Consider the following 21,530-nt stretch of genomic DNA (forward strand, 5'->3'; position numbering starts at 1 on the left):
TGCGATTTTTTTGAAGGCGAATTATAGTTAAACCGACGGACCCGAAGACAGACGTGTGAAGGATTTTTTTTTTTAACCAAAATCTTAGAATTGAATTGTCTATGGCGATTCTCAGTCAGCCATGGGTCCTGGTAGTCCCAAAGGTGCTTTTTCAAGAGGCAACTGGACTTTCTGGTTTTTCTTTGAAGACGTTTCGCTTCTCATCCAAGAAGCGAAAGGTCTTCAAAGAAAAATCAGAAAGTCCAGTTGCCTCTTGAAAAAGCACCTTTAGAACTGAGTTGATTTATATACTGTAAAAGTTTCCTGATGAACAAATTAATGTACTGATTTTTTTTTCTTCCGTTCAATTGTGTTGGATTCTCAGAAACAGTTCAGAAGTGGTTTGCCATTAACTCCTTCTTAGGGCTGATAGAAAGTGCCTGGCCCAAGGTCATCCAGCTGGATTGGTGCCCAAGGTGGGCTTAGAGCTCATGATCTCCTGCTTCCCAGCCATCTGATGCCTTAAACCACTACACCAAACTGGCTCTCACTTACTTTCCTATAAAGTCCACATACATCCACACATATGCGTTTTGGGGTGAAGGTGTTATAGTGAGAAAATGAACAGTAGTGAGCAAAAAATATTAAAAGGCAGCGAGTGAAAGAAAAAAATAATCTGGATTATACCAATACCTCATACATTACCTTTTGTTTTTTTAACGATGTCACCGTTCTTTCGTGAGAATTTCGTCAACTCCATCTAACATGGCTTTCTCTTGTCTTCCCCTTAGCATGTTTATGTGTCATATATTTTCCTTTGTGATTTAATCCTCATACTTTGTACTCTCAAACCACAGCACACTTCTTTCATGCCTATTATTCACATTTGCCTTCAATCCTTATTCATCCAGGGCCTATTTATTCTACTTATCTTTCTTTATTCTATCATGTAGATACTAAGGATCTCACTATATTCAAATGCTTTTTCTGTTTTCTTGACATGTCTAATCCTTACTTTCACTGAGCAAAGTAGACAAAAGTATACTCTTAAGCCATTTTCAGACACTTATGTCCATAGATCACTTACTATCCAAATTTTACCAGTATTTTTGTATCTTAAATTTTTCTCCATTGATTTTTCATTCTTTAATAAACATTTATGAACTAGATAGATATTATATACTCTATTTTCCCTTCAAGCAAAATTCATGTTTTTGATATATTAATCTTCAGATGCATACTGTCAAATCATTTTCAGCCAACAGCATGTATCATCTGCATACAGAATACAAATACATTCATGTTCCAAGCCAATACTTTATATACTCATTAACTATACTAACTATAACTACACTAAACAACTGATGAGATCCATATAGGAGCCTGGTGGCGCAGCAGACTAAACTACTGTTAAAAGTAGCATTTAGCTGCCAGCTGCCTGCAATTACTGCGAGTTCAATTCTCACCAGGCTCAAGGTTGACTCAGCCTTCCATCCTTTCAAGGTAGGTAAAATGAGGACCCGGTTTGTGGGGGCAATAAACTGACTTTGTATAAAATAGAACACCGCTTGGGGTGTGTGTGAAAGCCCTACTAAGCAGGTATATACAAAAGTATGAAGGCTATTGCTTAATGCGTTGTAAGCCGCCCTGAGTCTCCGGAAAAAGGCATATAAATCGAACTAATATAATAATAATATTGTCATTTTACTCCATGCACAATTTTAAACCATTTTCTAAATATTCCATTTGTTCTCATAGATATTTTACTTGCAACATTTGATACTGTGATCAAATTAATGGGAACCAACTTCCAATTTTACATTGGTTCAAATTTTGATATTAATGTAATATGGCTATCTATCTCAAGTACATGACTCTGGACAACTGCCAATACTTAAAGTAGCCTTCAACTTACAACTAAACATTCAACAACCATTCAAAGTTACAATGGCCCTGAAATTACTGCCATTGTAGTGCCACTGCAATCACATGATTAAAATTCAGGCGCTTGGCAGCCTGTACTCACAACTGCAAAGCGCTTTAAGTACATCCACCTACCTATCTCTCCCCCCCTTTTTTTTTTATTTGATTTATATGCCGCCCTTCTCCGGAGACTCAGGGTGGCTTACAATGCGCTAAGCAATAGCCTTCATACTTTTGTATAGTTATACAAAGTCAGCTTATTGCCCCCACAATCTGGGTCCTCAATTTACCTACCTTAGAAAGGATGGAAGGCTGAGTCAACCTTGAGCCTTGGCGAGATTCGAACCTGCAGTAATTGCAGGCAGCTGGCCTTAATAACCAGCTTAATAACAGGGTGCCTTAGACCACTGTACTACCAAGGCTCTTTTATTCCCTTTTGGTCCTTTCACTCTGTGGTCTCTGTCACCTTAGCTGTTTTTTGCCCTTTTCTTGTTCCTGTTGGTGGCCACACATGCCTGGCTTTCATCTCCTACTTTTAATTTCTTTTGCTCATTATGTTTTCCTTTTTTCTTTAATTTGCACACCAATGCTTTAGCACATATGGAATCTCTGTGGTATCTCTGCCTGCTTGCCTGCCTGTCTGTCTGTCCGTCCCTGGAGCATATTAAATTGCTCACAGAGCTTTTTGACAGCATATAAAGAAAACAATGGCATTCATACACCGAGAAAATCCTTCATGCGTGTCTGTCAGTTAAGGAATCTTTAACCAAAATTAGCCTCCAGTCTGAAGGGCAACAACTTGAGATACATTAGCAGGATTTTTGGAGGAACAAGCACATGGAACTTTTCTAGCAAAAACTTCAAAAAATGAAGACTCTAATGGCAGCTGAAAGACCAAGAAACAACCAGCAATTTTATTCTGGATAATGTGGTCGCCACAACTATTTTGAATTTCTTTTCCTCTCAGTTAGGTTTTAGTAACCAATGTAATTGCTCTACTTTTTTTATGAGGTCAATAAAATAAACAAGCAAACACCTAGGTTAGTTTATTGATAAAGTCATGGGATGAACACTGTTGAGAGATAATATCAGCTCTCAACTGGCTATTTTACTAGTAGAATTGCTAGAATTTGACTAAAACAGAACATTAGTTATATTTATAGAATGTAACAATGTTTTAATTTCTTTAACTGGTTTATCTAGATTTATTTTCTTTTTTCTCTATTGTATTTTATAATCACATTCCTCCTAAGATCCTGGTGGTCCTAAGTCAGCTTGCTTCCAAAAGTCTCTGAAGATGCTTACCCTCAAACACTAAATCAGGAGTCTCTCTTGACTGATAATCTCTGGTTGCTTTAACCACCTTTGGGACAATAACTTTTATTAATCGTTATTCTTTTGCTGATTGGTATTTTTTAATTGTGTATGAGTCCCTGAGTGAATTGATGACAGCTATAAAAAGTGAATAAATAAATATACATCAACGCTTCTCTCTCTTTTTGGTATATCAAGGATAATGTGAAGATTTATATGTTAAACTAATGAAGAGATTATTTCAATTTGAATACAATTAGCATGGCCTATCTTAAAATAATATAGAAAAATAACACTATCTAATAGGTAGTCTATTACTGACAAAAGATCAGTAACAGCACTAGATACATTGCAGATTGGATGCTGTTAAAGATATAGTGAAACAATACAGAAGCATTAGAAAGAGTTTAGAAAGATCCAGATGAGAGATTAGGCCAGCAACATTTAGAATCGAAGATTATTAGGTCAGAATCACTGAGTTTGGTTTTAAGATTTGATTTTAACATTTTTTGTTTTAACTAAGATGTAACCGTAAGCCGCCTAGAGCTACCCAATAGTAAGATGGGCGCCCAATAAACTTTATAAATAAATAAATAAACTGTCTAATTCAGCTTGTTTACATAGCAGTAATTCACCAGCATTTTGCTGAGTGGTCTTTATTTACAGTAACTTATCATTTCTTCCAGGGACTGAATTTGGGTGTTTCGGCATGCAAAAATGTATAAATACCCTTGTGGAATATTTAAGGAAGCTTCCTTAGACTCAGCAAGTGACTAAGTCCAGCTTTGTCAGCTTTCCCTGCAGCGTTCAGCAAACATTGATCGCCTGTGTACATGGAGACAGTGAACCTGCTAGTGGTGGAAGCTCTAGGGACTCTACCAGGAAATTCAGGCTGCTACAGCAAATACTCTCCAACTGATACACGATGGCACATCATGATAACATCGTTGTTTCTGTTCTATAATCCTTTCAGTCTGGTTTAACTGCTAATTATGTTTTTTAACTGGGAACAACCAGTTCTGCTAAATTGTTTATGGGGTTCTGGTTTTGTCCCTGTCTCTTAGAGGCCACTTATTACTTGTTAGATTTGTATCCCCTCTTTATTTGATACCACTCAAAATGGTACTCATTGTGCACCTCTTCCTATTTTCTCTACAACAAATCTGTGAAATGGGTTGGACTGAGATTGGGATGACTGGCCCAAAGTCATCCAGCCAGCTTCTCTGCCTAAGGAGGACTACAATGTAGTGTTTCACAGTTTCCGGTCCAGCCCTTCCACCACCATATCAAACTGATCACCTTTTCCTAATAGAACACAGCACGAGGGTGGGCGGGGGAGGATCCTTTCTTTGCTTCTTTATAGATCTGTAGGTTGTCTTTTTGGAAAAAAGATGATAGTACAGAATATACTTCAATTGGAGAATCAGATTTTTACCTGTTGGGAGTGTTCGTTTCAATTGATTCCCAATGCATTTATTTCTAAATAGTAAATAGGTTTTTTTTTTTTAAAAAAAAATACTATCAGCCTCTAGAGCTCTTTCCTTCTAAAAGAAATCCAACTGGAGAAATTGTTCATGAATTTCTCATAGATCAGGAAAACGTGAAAGAAATAATAGCTGGTAATCTGGTTAAAGAAAAATGGTTAATGTGTCCAGCTATGCAACATATTCTTGCTTCTTATTCATGATAGCACTAGCAATAGCATTTAGAGACTTATATACTGCTTCATAGTGCTTTACAGCAGGGGTGAAATCTACTTACCTTCCTTACTGGTTCAGAAGTGCACACGCCACGCACGTCATGTGCATGCGCAGACCTGTGCATGCATAGAAGGTAAAAAACACATTACTTCCTGGTTAAAACCAGGAAGTAATGACACCTGGGTGGGTGGGCGGAGCTTTGCTCCACCATCGCTACCGGATCGCTGAACCAACGGCCAGGATCGCTACCGGACTGGGCGATCCAGTCCGATCCGGGAGCATTTCACCCCACTTTACAGTCCTCACTAAGTAATTTACAGAGTCAGCATATTGCCCCCAACAATCTAGGTCCTTATTTTATTGACCGTGGAAGGATGGTCAAGATATATCTTCTGCCAGCTAAATATAAAACTTTTGTTTTTATATTTTTTAGCTTTTTAAAAATTATCCTTTGTATCCGATTTTGTTATGCTGGTCTATGACTGTAATAAATATGTGATTGATTGACCTCTTATTCAGCTTGTGTTCCCCCTTGTTCCCCCTTTTTCAATCATTCTTTGGCTACATCTAGAATCGGTCTAGGGCCAATAGAAGTAGCTATAATTGGACCCTAAATGAATATTAACACACAAATTAGAACTTCTGTCATGAGAACATGTTCAAATAAGTTTCTCTTTCTTTTAGATGTGTTGAACAACATCACCAATGTAGTGCGTGCTTTTTCTTCATCGACATTGTGTTCTATTAAACATAGAATTCTCAAACTTTTAACATTTTAGCAAACCTCAGATTCCCCACAGACTCTGCTAATGATAAGTCTTTTCCATGGCAACCAGCAATTCATGCTCTGTAAAATTAACTAAAATAAAATAATAAGCTTGTTGCTGTTTTTAGCTGGATTTGGAAACTAGAAATGAATATGTTGGATGCTAGCCCTGTGGAGAAGTTCTAAAAAATTCTGATTTTTTCTCATTTCTAAGGGAGCAATTGCGACTTCAAAATGAAAGTGTACTCCTTGGCTGCAAATAAGGTCAAAAATGGGAATTCTAGGCCAGTGAGATAGAACAAATGGGAGCCAACCTAACATTGGAATTTGCTTTGGAGAACAAGTACATAAGCAAATTCCTGAGATCATTTAAACCGTCTGTCAAAACAATTCTTGGAAGTGGGTCATAATTCAAATATTTCAAGTGGCGTTCAAAGGTGAGAAGATGGGGGGGTGGGGAAGCATCTTCTTCAAATGTTCTTGCCAGCTCAGTTCCTTCTGTTGTGCAAACCCAATGCGGGGGGGGGGGGGGAGGGGAGAGAGAGGTGTGGTGTGCTTGGCAAAAATTCCCCAGCTATATTTTGAAATCTGCAGTTGGAAACATTTCGATAAGCAGCTTTCTTGTTAGGAAAGTCTTCTACATTTTTAAGGAGAATCCCCACTATCACTTTCTTTTTTTCATTTTCCAACAGAGGCCATTAATGTTTTTCTCTCTTTACTAGTAGAAGGGAACTATTTAGTATTAGTGATCTGGAAAGGAAGCAATGCAAAGAACAAGTCTCTCCTAACTCTGATTAGTAAAATTTCTTAGAAGGAAAGTGCACATTTGACTTGGAAATGAGGTAGCAATATAGAGGCAATTTGCAGCGACAAAACCCTGTTCCATTTTCTCCCAATTTTATGATGGAAGTGATTGGAAAGCTGATATCTTTATAAAGGGTCCACTAGGACACATTATCAATATAATTAACCCATTTGCACAGGTTTGGTGGTGGTGGGAGCTAGAATCTTCTCCTTCGCATCATAAATGCCTATTCAAATTTATGTATGTGCATATGTATCATATATATGCATGTGTCATAAATGTCTGTGCAATAAATTACAATGAACTCAAATGCAAATACAATTACTGTTTCTAAAAGGTGCTTTAACTCTTTTTAAAAATCCCTTTTTAAAGATCGGCTAATTGGTCTTATCCTGCTTACAAAGAATTCGCAGGAGAGATTTTGGACAAGCACCTGGTCTGCAGTTCACAGAAAATGGCCTTCTACTTGTGGAATATTTGAACATAAACCTATTATTTCTAGAGCTCTAAAACAGCAAGTTCCTGTATTTAGGTCAAGGCATGACCCAAGTGGCTGAAGAAAAAAGTAAAGTGGGAGATTAGTTGGAGAAGTGTCATCAAGCAGGGTTGAATTTTTGATAGAAATCTTGAGTTCTCAAACAGAGGAACCAATCCAGATGTGAAGTCTCTAGATGGAAAGAGCAACGCAAAGCAATATCAAAGTCGCTCTATGAAAAAAAAAAACCACTGTGGTGATAGAGTGAATTTCATGCTTATATTAGCCCTGAATATCTTGTAGAATTTTAATGAGAATGAGGAGGACCCAGTTTGTTGGGGGCAATATGCTGACTCTGTAAACTGCTTAGAGAGGGCTGTAAAGCCCTCTGAAGCAGTATATAAGTCTAAGGGCTATTGCTATTTGCTGGTAGTTTAATCTGAGGTTTTAGAGAACTTTTTCCAGTCATAGGATGGCATTGTGTAGGGGTCATTCAATAATTAGAATAAATAGCAGAAATGTGAAATATGTCTAACAAGTATACTGTGGCTGACTTTCGGGGCTGCTGATACTTAATATAGAACACAACACATCATATTTCAGATTTATGAAGAACAGAATTAAAAACCACATTTGATGACTAAACCATCTGAGCCTTTCCTGTTCCCTTTAGGAGTTGTCTCAAAAATCCTACATCTACAACAAAGGAACTGTTTGATTTTCCCCACAGCAATACAATTCCTGCCATTCTCTAGCCAACAATGGTCCTGCTGTTTGGAGATGATGGAGATTGTATCATAACCCATCTGTGGAGTGCCATCGTATGGAAGGGTGATTTAATCAGTGGTGGGTTCCTCCCGGTTCCTCCTGGTTCTGTCGAGCCGGTAGCGGTGACGATATGATGTCACCGAACCGGTTCTGCCCCCCTGCCCCCCTGCATTATTCTTACCTTTTATTTGGTCCCCCCCCCAATCTATTGCTGTCTCCTGAGTCCCAGCTGATCGGCTAGAGGGAAAAAAAACTGTTTAAACTCTTGCCGAGGGGCTTCAAAGGGCTGTCCTACAGCTGATCAGTGTTAAAAGAAAACAAATGAGTAGACTGGTGCCTGCAAAAATAAATGGGTAGACCAGTGCCTTCCAAAATAAATGAGTAGGCTGGTGCCTGCAAAAATAAATAGGTAGACCAGTGCCTCCAAAAACAAATGAGTAGACCGGTACAGCTCTGCAAGCAGTTAAAAGCCTGGTAGACCGTACTTGCTAAATCCTAAAGAATTGTCACATGACCATCAAGCCACGCCCACATAATAAGCCATGCCCACATAACCGGTAGTAAAAAAATTTAGAACCCACCCCTGGATTTAATGCTACTGTATAGAATGCCTGCCTGTTATACAATTCTGTGTAAGGAATTCTGCAGAGGCAGAAAGGGGCAGCAGGTGACTCAAACAAGCCGATCTGTCCAAAATGGGGAGGAGGCTACCATTAATTTCAGCAATCCTTGCCATGTACATTTCATCATCAAGGACCTAAGATATGCACCATCTCTAGTGAACATTAGCGGATTTTAGTCTATCTTAATTGGAGAGCACCAGCCTGTCTGGTCCCTCCTGTTTCTTGCACTCACCTTACTTTCCTGCTGTTGGACCAGTGGTGGGTTGCCCCATGTTCGAACCGGTTCTATAGAACTGGTAGTAAAACTGGCAGGAGGCTCTGCCCACCGACCCCGACGTCATCAGGAAGCTTCTGCGCATGCTCACACGGCCCCATTGCGAACCGGTAGTAAAGGTAAATAGAACCAACCCCTGTGTTGGACCTGCTGCTCTGCTCTCCATTGGATAGATTAGCTGAACCCTAAACCTTTGTAATGGAAACTGGAATATAATTGTGGAGAATTCAAATCTGAAAACAGAGTTCAAGCATCATGAGCATGCTTCAATTTGCCTACAAAATAATTCCAGCACATATAAAGCTGTACATTTAAGTGTGACCTATTTGTAAATTCCAATTCCCAGCATGTGTAAAAATTAGATCACTTAATTTAGGTGAGTAACAATAGCTAACAATTTTGTTCTTGGGTTTCTGTCTATTTCACTAGTTGAAAGCATCCAGTACGTGTGACAATTTCTACCTGTTCCTATGCTTGTGGTTGCAGTAGGACAAAGTGCTGCCTTTTTTATGGGTTACAGATCTAATTAAAGAAGATGACTGTCCTTTGGCTACTATAACCTTTAGCTCATCTTGCTGATTGTTGATTTTAGTCAGTCTTAAAACAAAAGTTATAAATGAATAACTCTCCTACGGAGATTTGATCTTCACTTCCTGCAGATAATTACTTCCATGGTCTAATTAAAATACACTGGATTTTTTAAATCTTTATGAAGAAAAAGAACATTGGGTCTCATTATCTAAAAGTTTATGTTGTAAAAAGCAACTACAAAAGCAATTTCATTATAGAATAAATCCCACATACATATTTACTATTGCTGCTTGTAGTGGTTTCACATAGTTTCTATTTCTTTTTCAGTAATCATAAGCCAATCAAATAGGTGAGTGTTATTATTACCATATAACCGAGTATTCTTAAAACTATGATAGTCTTCTTCAATCAGAAACTCTTTAGATTCCTATCCTAACTTTTAGTTGAATGCAAGACAGTTATGATTTAATTTAATTTTCCAGGCAAGTAGTTTTTAGTCTAAAACCTAACAAAGCAAATAGATGTCCCTTTTATATATCTTTGAAGATTCTACAGATTATGCCTTTTCCCCAACTTATTCAGTGTGCTCAGCAGTGGATCTAATTTTAAATGTTATATCCTGCAGACTTCTCATTATCACCATTCACAATGGTTTTGAAAGAAGTCCAAGTATGGTGGGCTACCATAACCACTTTCTGTCATCTTCAAAAGTCTCATCGTTTTGTTAGCTTCTCTCTTAAACTTCCATCACAGATCAAGATGTGGCAAAAGAAAATAAATTATTTGAACATTTTGTGCTGTTCATCAAAGCAACATGGTGACTGATGTTGCTCTGGATAGTTATCTCATTCTTTTTATTTTACATGGAGAATATTTAAATGGGATTTAGATCTTGCTCTCTCCTTCTATATGTTTTGTGTTAGAAGCAATTTACCTTACCAACAGCAATCTGGAATTTATACTATAGCAATGATACCACTGTACAGTATAAGATAAGAGCAAAAGTTTCTCCTATCCAGTCGGGTTCGAGTCTAGGCAGAGGTGTTCATCTCCATTCTTAGTCAAGGGAACCAGTGTTGTCCGACAATGTTTCCACAGTCGTGTGGCCAGCATGACATCACGCCACAGCGCAGAATGTGCAGCAAAACATGGAACACTGTTACCTTCCCAACAAAGTGGTACCTATTTATCTACTCACATTTTCAAACTGCTAGGTGCTGAGGTAGGAATGGGAGCTTGCCTCACTGTGCAGCACTCTGGTCTCGAACCTAGGCTGCCAGCTTTCCAACTGACAAGCTCAGCTTCCTAACTGCTGAGCAATCCCCCCCCCACTGTACAGTATACAATTAATAAAACTGTAATTAAATTCATTGTGACCACAATTGATTTGTCTCACTCATATCAGCACCGTCCTTCCAGCAGAGGAATTAAATACCAAAAATTGTTCACTGAAGGATCACCTCAATCTTGAAATGACAGATTTGTCATTTGAAATTTCCAATAGGCTGGTCACTTAAATTTTATATCACAGAATAATTCATCATGAAATAATTGCATTGATTAATCAATGGATAAATATTTGAATCTCTAGGAATGCTTCCTGACACCTCGCTTATTTTTTTATATTTATAAATGTAACTATTGCCTTTAAAAGTCCTAAACCGCTTCTTTTAACAATGCTTGGCGATAATATCATGCAACCAAGATCTTCTACGGCAATGTTTGTCAAATCTGGCAACTTTAAGATGAGTGGGCTTCAACATCCAGAACTTCCCAGACAACATGCTGAAGTCCACACATCTTAAAGTTGCCAAGTTTGACAAACACTGCATCTTTTAAGGAAGGGCTCTGCCTCCTTAAGCACTAAAAGATAATTTACTAAGTATCAGAAAGCAAAAGGCTAATTGTCCTGTCTCCATTGCTCAATAGTGATTAAAAGATGGGTACATTTCTTTCAACCTCAGCACCTTGAGCTGATAGCTTAGAATCTGAGAGCTGCTGACAGAGAAAGATCATAGCTATCAATACTCCACCCCCCCCCCAATACAATTGCCATCCTCAAGGGCTTCTTTTCAAAAGACAGAAGATCTTCCTCATTGTGGTGGGAGCATCAAGTGGTAAAAAGCTGGTTGAAAATTAGACACATAGAATATACCTTCCAGAAAAGATATCACTGTCGCTTTTCTTAATTTGTGTTTAATTACCCTGTTAAAACCCACCCCATTAAAGATGATCCGGTGACTCACAGCAGCTAAGATGCAGTCTGGAAAGCCCTTTCCTTCGAACTCTTCTATTAGTATTTTTCAGACCCAAGTCAGTATCCTCTTCAGTGAAGATTTAGTCTTATGTAGAATTTGTTATTATGTGAGCAAGATAGTAAGCATGTTGGAGTCTCTGAATATTAAGACAGCAGATATATTGCATAAATAAGTAAGGATTATGAGAGTTGATCCAATCCATTTGGAGAGCACTGGATCCATAATTAGATCATACCTCTGGTCAGGGTCAAGCAAAATAAAGAACCCACAGGTTTTTCAGGTCTACAGAACTTCTCACCAGGCGAGACGTTGAGCGAAAACCAGCAAATCCCCTAATGAAACCACCCATTTCATCCGTGAAGTCTGCTGTTTCGCGCCAGTTGTAAAACAAGAGAATGCTGAGTGTCCCAGAAGCAACATTTCTCCTATCATTTTCCCTCCCATTTTCAAGTCCTCTGTTAGGTTGCGCCACATCCTTACACATCCTTATTGTGTAAGCCCCGGTTGTGTGTCAGTAAGATAAAAGAGGAGCCTGAAGCTTTCACAAGGGAGTGTCCGTTTCTTTTAACTGATACAGGGTGCTTTGGTAACACTCTCTGGCTCAGTCAGTTTGGACATGCTGTTCCGAGGTGATCTTTAAAGCAGTGCCAGTTCCAGTTTAAAAGGGATTCTATAGGCCAAGGTCTCTCCCCACCCCATACACTTTTTTTTCTCTGTCCATAGGTCATCACAATTTCTCATGCTGGGGTGTGTTTTTTTCTGACTGCTCAGCTAATTGAGGTTATAAGGAAATGATTTTGCAACAATGAAATTTTTCTACTTCACTTCCTGAATAGAAGTTACTGTATACAGCCCAATTGCTTTATAACACAGTATAAAAGCAGAAAGAAGAAATAGTCTCATGAACACCTGCTAGACCAGAATGAAACATATACAATACTGCAATCAATGAAGCAGAAATTTAGATTTATTTATTTATTTATTTATTTTATTTTATTTGTCAACAATATATTGACCCACCGGGCCTGGTGGCTCAGCAGACTGATAGCATTGTGATTAACACCAGCTGTCTGCAATTACTGTAAGTTCGAATCTCATCAGGCTCAAGGTTGACTCAGCCTTCCATCCTTTCTAAGGTAGGTAAATTGAGGACCCAGTTGTGGGGGCAATAAGCTGACTTTGTATAAGGATGAAGGCTATTGCTTAACGCATTGTAAGCCGCCCTGAGTCTCCGGAGAAGGGCGGCATATAAATCAAATTAAAAAAAAAAAAAGGTAACAGGTAAAAGTATAAACGTAATTTGAATACATTAAAAGAGTAAGAGTAAAAAGGAATATTAGGACAGGGACGGTAGGCACGCTGGTGCACTGATGCACGCTCCTTACACACCTCTTAGGAATGGGGTGAGGTCAACAGTAGACAGTTTAAGGTTAAAGCTTTGGGGGTTTGGGGGAAATGGCAGTTCCTGACTAGGGGGAAAAAAAGGAACCAGCTTAGCTTTGGTGTTGATTGCATGAATGCAAGCACTTATTTATTTTATATGTTAAGAAAAGAGCAATCTGTAATCTGTCCATTACAGTCAGAAGTCATGATGGTCGTAAAGCGAGTCACCCATGTGACAGACCTGATTTTACAATTATTATTTTTTTGCATAGATCATTAAGCAAACACTGCAGTCCTTAAGCAAAGCCATTGTTTGCTGGGAGGCATTTTCACTGAAAAGCGGAAGTCAATGCCAGGTTTGAGCAAAAACATCATATATTGCGCTTACGTGACTCCAGGTGCTGCAGACAGTCTTAAATGTCAGCCAGTTGCTGGGTTGCCTGAACTACGGTCATATGACAGCGGGGGGGGGGAGGGGGACGACAGCCATCATAACTTGGGGCATAACAACCTTTGGGAGTACTTAACTCTTTGTTACTTCAAATGGTTGCTAAGCAACCAGTCATAACTCAAGGACTACCTGCAGGGACTGTGGTGGGGCAGTGGTTAATCCAACCTCCTTTTGCCAAGATTTAAGCAAAACCCACCAAAACCTGCTAAATCCGTGCATATGCATTGCACAAGCATCCAACAACTCAGTGCGAGGGGGAAAGTTAGACTAATGTCTGTGGATATTCTTGGTCATTCAGGTCATAGTTGTCCCAAAGGTGCTTTTTTCAAGAGGCAACTTGATTTTCTGCTTTTTCTTTGAAGACTTCTTCAGAGCTGAAGAAGCTTCTTGGATGAGAAGCGAAATGTCTTCAAAGAAAAAGCAGAAAGTCCAATTGCCTCTTGAAAAAAGCATCTTTGGGTTACCGTTAGACTAACTGAGAATTTGGATGATATTGTCCATTACATTAATCAGTACTTCTCAAACCTGGCAACTTTAAGATGTGTGGACTTCAGCTCCCAGAATTCCCCAGTTGTACTAAACCAAAATGTAACATAGATGGTTTTGGCTTAGCTATTTGTGAGTCCAGCTGCTGTGGCTTAATCAGGTGAAGCAATGCAATTCCAGAACAGAAGCACAACAACAGTAACAATATTTATTGAACTTGTATGCTACCCAACTTTCAACAATTCTGGACAGCTCACAACAATCCAAGAAGTAACAATAGAATCAATAAAGGATAAAGATAAAAGATGGCAAACATGATGGAACGAGGGCTCTCATTCATATGCCACAGCAGGCCTGGATGAAGGACCAGGTCTTCATAGTTCTTCTAAACAACTGAAGAGTGAGGCCATCTGAGTCTTGTGGGGGGTGGGATATCATTCCAGAGGCCAGGTGTTCTGACATAGAAGGCATGCTTCCGGGGTTCCAAGTTTTGTAAGTTTTGTAATACCAGGCTTTTTCTTGGAGGACAAATGGAGGATTTGGCTCGATTTTGCAGCCGAGGAATTAGATTAATTTGGTGCAATTAATGTCTATGGAGATTCTCGGTCATCCAGGTCATGATTATCCAGAAAGTCCAGTTGCCTCTTGAAAAAGCACCTTTGGGATTGGTGCAATGAAGTCTCTTCTCTTTGGAACCACTTCTGATAGATTAACTGATAGATTAATTTAACAGATCCTTTCCTTAGTGTTCCTGCAAAGTATTACCACCCTAACTGCAGTCATCGTAGTAAAATGGATGGTGGGAAAGTGGGGAGAAAGTCACAATGTATGCTAAAATATTCAGGCACTCTCACAGGCTTGTTTCTATGTCATATTGCAAGATTTTATTTTATTTTACAAACGGCATTTGCATCCATAGAAACATCCCGAGTCTCAGCCAATCGTCAGTTTTACATCCTATCTTCTCCCTACGCATTCCAGATTTGCTGCAGAGGACTTGGTGAGCACTGGAGCAGATGGATACATGCAATGGGATGATGTCTACATGAAGGGTAGGACATGATATTGTCTCTGCAACAAAATGCAGATGTTGGAATAAACACATGCACTTGCACCAGCCATTGGCTGGAAGGAATAAGAACAGACACATTCTTCTTCATTTTCTACTTTTCAGTTCCATCACATGAAAAATGTCCCATCCTTCAGGCAATTGGTGGGCTGGACAGGTGTTGTGTGAAACCCATACTTAACCAGGAGAAGAAAATACCTGGTGAAACCCCAAAAATGGAATGAGATACCCGGCAGAGTGTTTAAATTATTTTTCATTTACTATAAGACTTTACCGATCATTGCAAAATCCCTAATTTTAATTACCAAATATATTTTGCTTTTCATGCTTTTTAATATAGACTTTGCATGCAGGAGTCCTCAGGCTCAGGTTCAGTTTAATAATTTCAAAACTGAGAAAGAGAAAATGAGATTCGGTAACATCTGATTAGGAAAAGATGACTATGCTGAGCTGGATGGACCAACAGAGACAAATACAAGGCTGGACAATGTGTTCACAAGGACATGTCCTTTTTTGGTAGGAGACAAAAGTATCTGGATGTTTGCTATAATCATAGAATAGAATAGAATAGAACCAGTAGTGGGTTTCAATTTCGGTCACTACTGATTCACTTGCGGGCGTGCGGGTGCTCGTGTGTGTGTGATGCTTCTGCGCATGTGCAGAAGCTTCTGCACATGAGCAGAGACATCTGGGCGGGTGGGCAGAGCCTCCTGCCGCCACCACTACTGGTTTGCCCGATCCGGGGCGAACCGGTAGCAACCCACCACAGAATAGAATGGAATGGAATGGAATAGAATAACTGAGTTGGAAGGGACCTTGAAGGTCTTCTAGTCCAGCTCCCTGCTTAGGCAGGATACCCTACATCATTTCAGACTAATGGTTATCTAATATCTTCTTTAAAACTTCTAGTGTTGGAGCATTTATAACTTCTGGAGGCAAGTTGTTCCACTGATTAATTGTTCTAACTGTCAGGAAATTTCTCCTTAGTTCTAAATTGCTTCTCTCCTTGATTAGTTTCCACCCATTGCTTGTTGTCCTACCCTCAGGTGCTTTGGAGAATAGTTTGACTCCCTCTTCTTTGTGGCAATCCCTGAGATATTGGAACACTGCTATTATGTCTCCCCTAGTCCTTCTTTTCATTGAACTAGACATACCCAGTTCCTGCAACCGTTCTTCATATGTTTTAGCCTCCAATAATCTTTGTTGCTCTTCTCTGCACTCTTTCTAGAGTCTCCACATCTTTTTTACATCGTGGTGACCAAAACTGCATGCTACAGAAGTTATTGTGGCATGACACCGAATATCTGGAATTATTAAAATTATGAACTCTATAACTTGTACTACATCCTTTCCAAGTTGTATTAAACAATGTGGTGCCATTCCAAATGGAAGAATAGAAATAGAAATGAAGAAATCATAGAAATTCTGCCTGCCTGCCTGCCTATGAGGTTTATTTGGTAGAAAACTTGCCATGTTGTATGATCTAATCAACTTGAGTCCTGAGGATATCTTGATTTCTTTACCATTTTGGATTTAATTTCTGAGGTGGTTTTTCCCCCTCTTAGTTCCAATTCCCCCTTGGCTTTTAAACAAAAAAAAAAAAAATGCCATCAGAACTTTCTGTTTAGCAATTAATTCCAAATAGATTGATCTACTCTGATGTAGACTAAGTAGGGCTGCCTTTGAAGAAAAGGGCCGTTGGTTCAGAATGTGCCCATTATGTTATCTGCGATAGCAGATTAAATGGCATTACTACCACATGCCTAAATTGGTGGCTGCCATTTTATTTTCAAGTTCATTTCAAACGGCTGGGACTGACCTTCGAAATATTAACAGCCTCTAATCTGTTTATCTGCCTGAACAGTAAAATGGATATTTGACACCCGGCTTTGCAGTCCTCTGCTCCAAGAGATACTACACCACGTGGAGAGGAAAAGTTAACTTTCATTGATTCTGCCAGAAACAACGAAACAATGAAGGGTTGACTTTGCTTTTTCTCCCCTTCTAGACTTTTGTAGCATTATGCTTATTAGGCTGTTAGCCTGGAGGTAGGACTGCAATTTTTAAAACGTTCATACATTGCTTAGTGATAGCTAATAATATGCTCATTATGGACAAGAACAAGTTGATCTGTGAATTCAACGCTGGAGACTCCAAAGTACAGATAAGTAATCTTTGAGGCAGTGGATGTATTTAGCATTACAAGGTTGTTTCCAGGGGTGGGTTCTACTTACCTTTACTACCGGTTCGCAATGGGGCCACACATGTGCGCTCTTCTGCGCAAGCACAGAAGCATTTTGATAACATCAGGGTCAGTGGACGGAGCCTCCCGTGGGTTTTACTCAGGGGTGGGTTCTACTTACCTTTACTACTGGTTCGCAGTGGGGCCGCGCATGCGCAGAAGCATTTTGATGACATCAGGATCAGTGGGCAGAGCCTCCCACCAGTTTTACTACCGGTTCTATAGAACCGGTGCGAACTGGGGGCAACCACCACTGGTTGTATCCCAAAACAGCCAGCAATCTATTCACAATATGGCTGCTGTAACCGGCATGGCAAATCATGAAACACTGCTTAACAGGGCACAATATTGTTACTTCCACTTTTTAAAAACATATTCTCCCTTACTTCCTCAAAACTCTTTGACCACAGTTTGATCCTTTTCTATCTGACCTACAAAAATTCAGACCACCATTGCAATCATAATCTTTTAGCCCAATAGGGCTGTTACGAGGGAGTGGGGGAGAAGAGGAGAGAGGAACACTCTGGAATCCACTCTGTTCTCTTGAATGAAAAATATAAATCTAATTAATGAACAAATGGGAATGAAAAGTCATTGAAAGCCCTTCTATCTGATGGTCATTTGGATTTCTGCAGTCTCAGAGCATACATTCAAATGAGGACTAAGTAGTAACCATCCCTCCACTTAAATTTTCTAAGAAGGTCTCCTGGCCAGAGGTGGTATTCAGCTGGTTCAGACTGGTTTGGGCAAACCGGTAGCTGAAATCGCGGGTGGGTGATTTCCCGCCCAACCACCCCGGCTCTATGCTGTCTTATTTAGGCATGTTTTTGAGGCCGGGAGCATGCGTGGAAGGCACACGCATGAGCAAAGCGCATGCGTGGATGGCCGGGTGCAAAGCACGCTCATATTTTTGGTGCTTGGCGAACTGGTAGGTAAATTATGTGAATCCCACCTCTGCTCCTGGCCCAGAATAGAAATACAATAGTAGACATAAGCTGCTTACATACAGATGACCACAAGATGGTAGCAAGTTCTCCCAAACTTGCTTCACTCACGCGCACTTCTGTGCATGTGCAGCTCGTCAATTATGATGTCTGGACGGGTGGGCAGAGCCTCCCGCCGCTTTTACTACCGGTTCTATAGAACCGGACAGAACTGGGAGCAACCCACCACTGGTGGGCAGCACCTGATCATGGTGATAGCATGAACTCACAGCAGGTTTCTTCTGCAGCAGATGGAGATGCGGTCAGGGCTTGCATTGCAGCCAGGAATATTTCACAGCCGAAAGATCTGAGATACACTAAATTCTGCCTTTCTCAAATGATTATACTCCAGTTTGCATTCTCCTTGTCCTCCCTAGCTGCAATATTTCATGCAATATTTCTAATGGGAAAATATGGCAATATTAGAAACAAAGCCCCTCCCTCAATTCAGCCACGCTGTTGACATTGCATTTTGATTTCTCTGTCGCAAGAGGGCACTGCTCTAATTAAAGCTGGCAAATACAAAGAAGAAATGCTGCAAAATAAAATGTCATTCTTTGAATTCTGAGACTATCCTCCTGTAGTCAGACCCAGAGGGGGACGAGCCAGAGCTGAATTATTCACCAAATAATACCTTGTCCATTAAGCAGATCTGCATAAATGCAAGGGGTCTCCTATTTTGCATTCATACCGCTCCAGAGATAAGGAGATCTCTTGGATTGTTTTCAACTGGGAATTGAAGCCCCCTGCTAATCATTAAGAAGTGTTAAGAATTTGGCACTTTTTTCCAAGCTTGGTAGATGACACAGCTTCCTCTCAAGTGGGTGCTCTTGTTAAAAGGTCCAGAGCTTTTCAGATACATTTTTAGAAAAGCCTTCATAGACAGACACTAAGCTATTTACTGGGAGCTAATTTTTTTTGATTGACTGCCAAAAATTTATTATGTAAATCTTGAGCTAAAGCTGCTTGTATTGTTATCTACACTCCAGCTGGGGAATTCTGGGAATTGAAGTCTGCCCATCTTAAAGTTGCTGAGGTTGAAAAACACTGTACCAGGGGTGTCAAACTCGCGGCCTGAAGGCTGGATGCGTCATGCGATGGCCATGCCCGTGCCCGGTTTAGCGAAGGCGGAAAAAGTTGCAATACATCACGTGATGTTGCGAGTTTGGCAACCCTGCTCCAGTGGTGAAATCTAAAATTTGTTACTACTGGTTCTGTGGGCGTGGCTTGGTGGTGGTGGTAATGTGACTGGGTGGGCGTGGCCAATTTTTTTTTAACTTTTAAAACCATTTTTTCTACAACCTCTTTGGCGAAGAGGTTGTAAAAAATGCTTTCAAAAGGCTCTGACGATCCCAGCTGAGTTGCCTGATTGGCAGAGGGTTTTAAAAACCCTCTGCCGATCAGGCAACTCAGCTGGGATCGTCAGAGCTTGGATCGTCAGAGGCATTTAAAAGAAAAAAAGCGTCAGATGATCACGCGGCTCAGCTGGGCATGGGGGGGGGAAGCAGGGATTTTTGCTACTGGTTCTCCAAACCACCCACGTCCATCACTACCGGATCGGGCGATCCAGTCCGAACCGGGAGCATTTCACTCCTGCCCTGCTCTATATGTTAATTGTGGGATGGAATTTATACTAGGAAGACACTAGAGCAGAGTTCCCAGATAACTATTTTTCTTCATCTTTGAAGATTATAATCTGATTCCTTGCCTCATATTCATAAAGAAATGAAATATTGACAATAAAAACCCCAAAAGCAGAGTTTGCACTTGAGTTTTTGCCAAAGAACCCAAAGACAAAGACACTGGTGTTGCAGGTGAGGTTTGAGAGAAAGTGACTGAACCCCAAATCATCACCCATCTTCATACCAAGAGAAATATTTCAACTTGGCTTTCTCTAAGGGGCAGGGGATACTCTGTTCGGCCTCTCCAGAACTTTTGAGGGATATCTCCCATAAACTCCAGCCAGCATATGCAAAATTCTGGCAATTTGGGAACAAAACAACTAAGAAGCAGGTGATTGCCAACTCTCTTTTTTATACTCAGAATGGAGCTGAGTATTTACTAGTTGGATGCCCTTCCTGACACCCACATAGAGTTTGCAGCAAATATTTTCACTTTGGGCCCTGAGAGAGAAAATCTGCTGATACCTGTGATTGAACATTCAACCTTCCGAGAGGGAGGCAAGCGTCTTCACCAGTAGGCCAGTGTGCCACTGAATTGCCCACTCCTCTGGAGTCACAATATTCCATTTGGCTCTGACACCATTCTCGCCACACACTTATCTCAGTCAGTCACTAACCCTATCATAAATATCATTACTATCAGCAACCAACCACATTAACTGGGCCAAATGTTGCTGGTTTAGAAAGATGACGTGCCTGCCCCAGTCTCTTAGAAAGTATCTGGGCTGGACTCCTTACACCAACAGTATAGATTAGAAGACTTCATAAGATACCTAATCTTTCCCTGACTATTTTGGGCAGGCAGCAATAGTCATGACTTCAGCAATCAGTATTTATTATCAGTATTTATGAAATGTTTTCACTTGAGGAGGTGGTATAATTCTTTTCTTTTTCAGGTTTCCTTTTTCAGCTGCTCTTTTTCTTGAAAGATTAGGTTGGCAAAATGGGGGATGGGATAGTGGTGAAATTTGGATAGATTAACCCTGTGCAAGGCAAAATTTGCAGCTACATCTAACCCACATTAGGATTAGTTGACCAGGGCAATTGACCCCTCAGTGATCCCACAATGTACAACCTCTCCCCACATAGATCCACTTAAGCTTGTGGTAGGCATGGAGCCTGTTGCATGTCTCAAGTATTTTTCATCAAAAGATATTGCCCGAAGCATTTCTACCTGCTTAGCAAAGGGATGTTCCCAATCACTGCCCTCCCCTCTGGATATATGAGTATTACTAGGCTCAGGAGTACTAGCCAAGATTGCATTTGACTGAACTGGCTGGAAATTCTGGAATTGTTATAGTTTCTTTGAAAACAAATATGCACGACTGTAAGCTTGTGTGGTTTCTCTTCCATCTGCCTTAGTAAATAAAGCGGATACAAGGCTTGTTGCAATACAGGGTCAACAAGCTGAGCTGGAGTTATGATGTTGGTTTTAAGAGTGAGAGAACATCAGTTTTTGGACTAACTTGTTTTTCTTTCATGAATAGCTGGAAGCAAACTGATGAGCCTCTTTCTGAGACTTGATATCCAAAGAGCAAGAAAGAGCAGTATCTTGTCCAGCTGACATCATCAATTATCTAGCTTTCTTGCACAAAGCAACACCATGCCACAAAGAGATAAATTATCATACACATTTAGCAATGTAATATCAATACTTTGACAATTAATATAATGAGTATTAGGTCCCAAAGACAAAGATGTCTCATTTGGTTACATTTTCTCTGAAGCGTTCATACTCCCAAGAAAAGGATTTTTATTTACTGGCAGAGTAGTTTTGTGTAATGGAATGTGTGTATAGCCTTGGGGGATGAGGGAAAG

The sequence above is a fragment of the Pantherophis guttatus genome, chromosome 3 (assembly GCF_059756535.1).
Source record: "Pantherophis guttatus breed Tessera chromosome 3, ASM5975653v1, whole genome shotgun sequence".
In the NCBI taxonomy this organism is placed as follows: Eukaryota; Metazoa; Chordata; class Lepidosauria; order Squamata; family Colubridae; genus Pantherophis; species Pantherophis guttatus.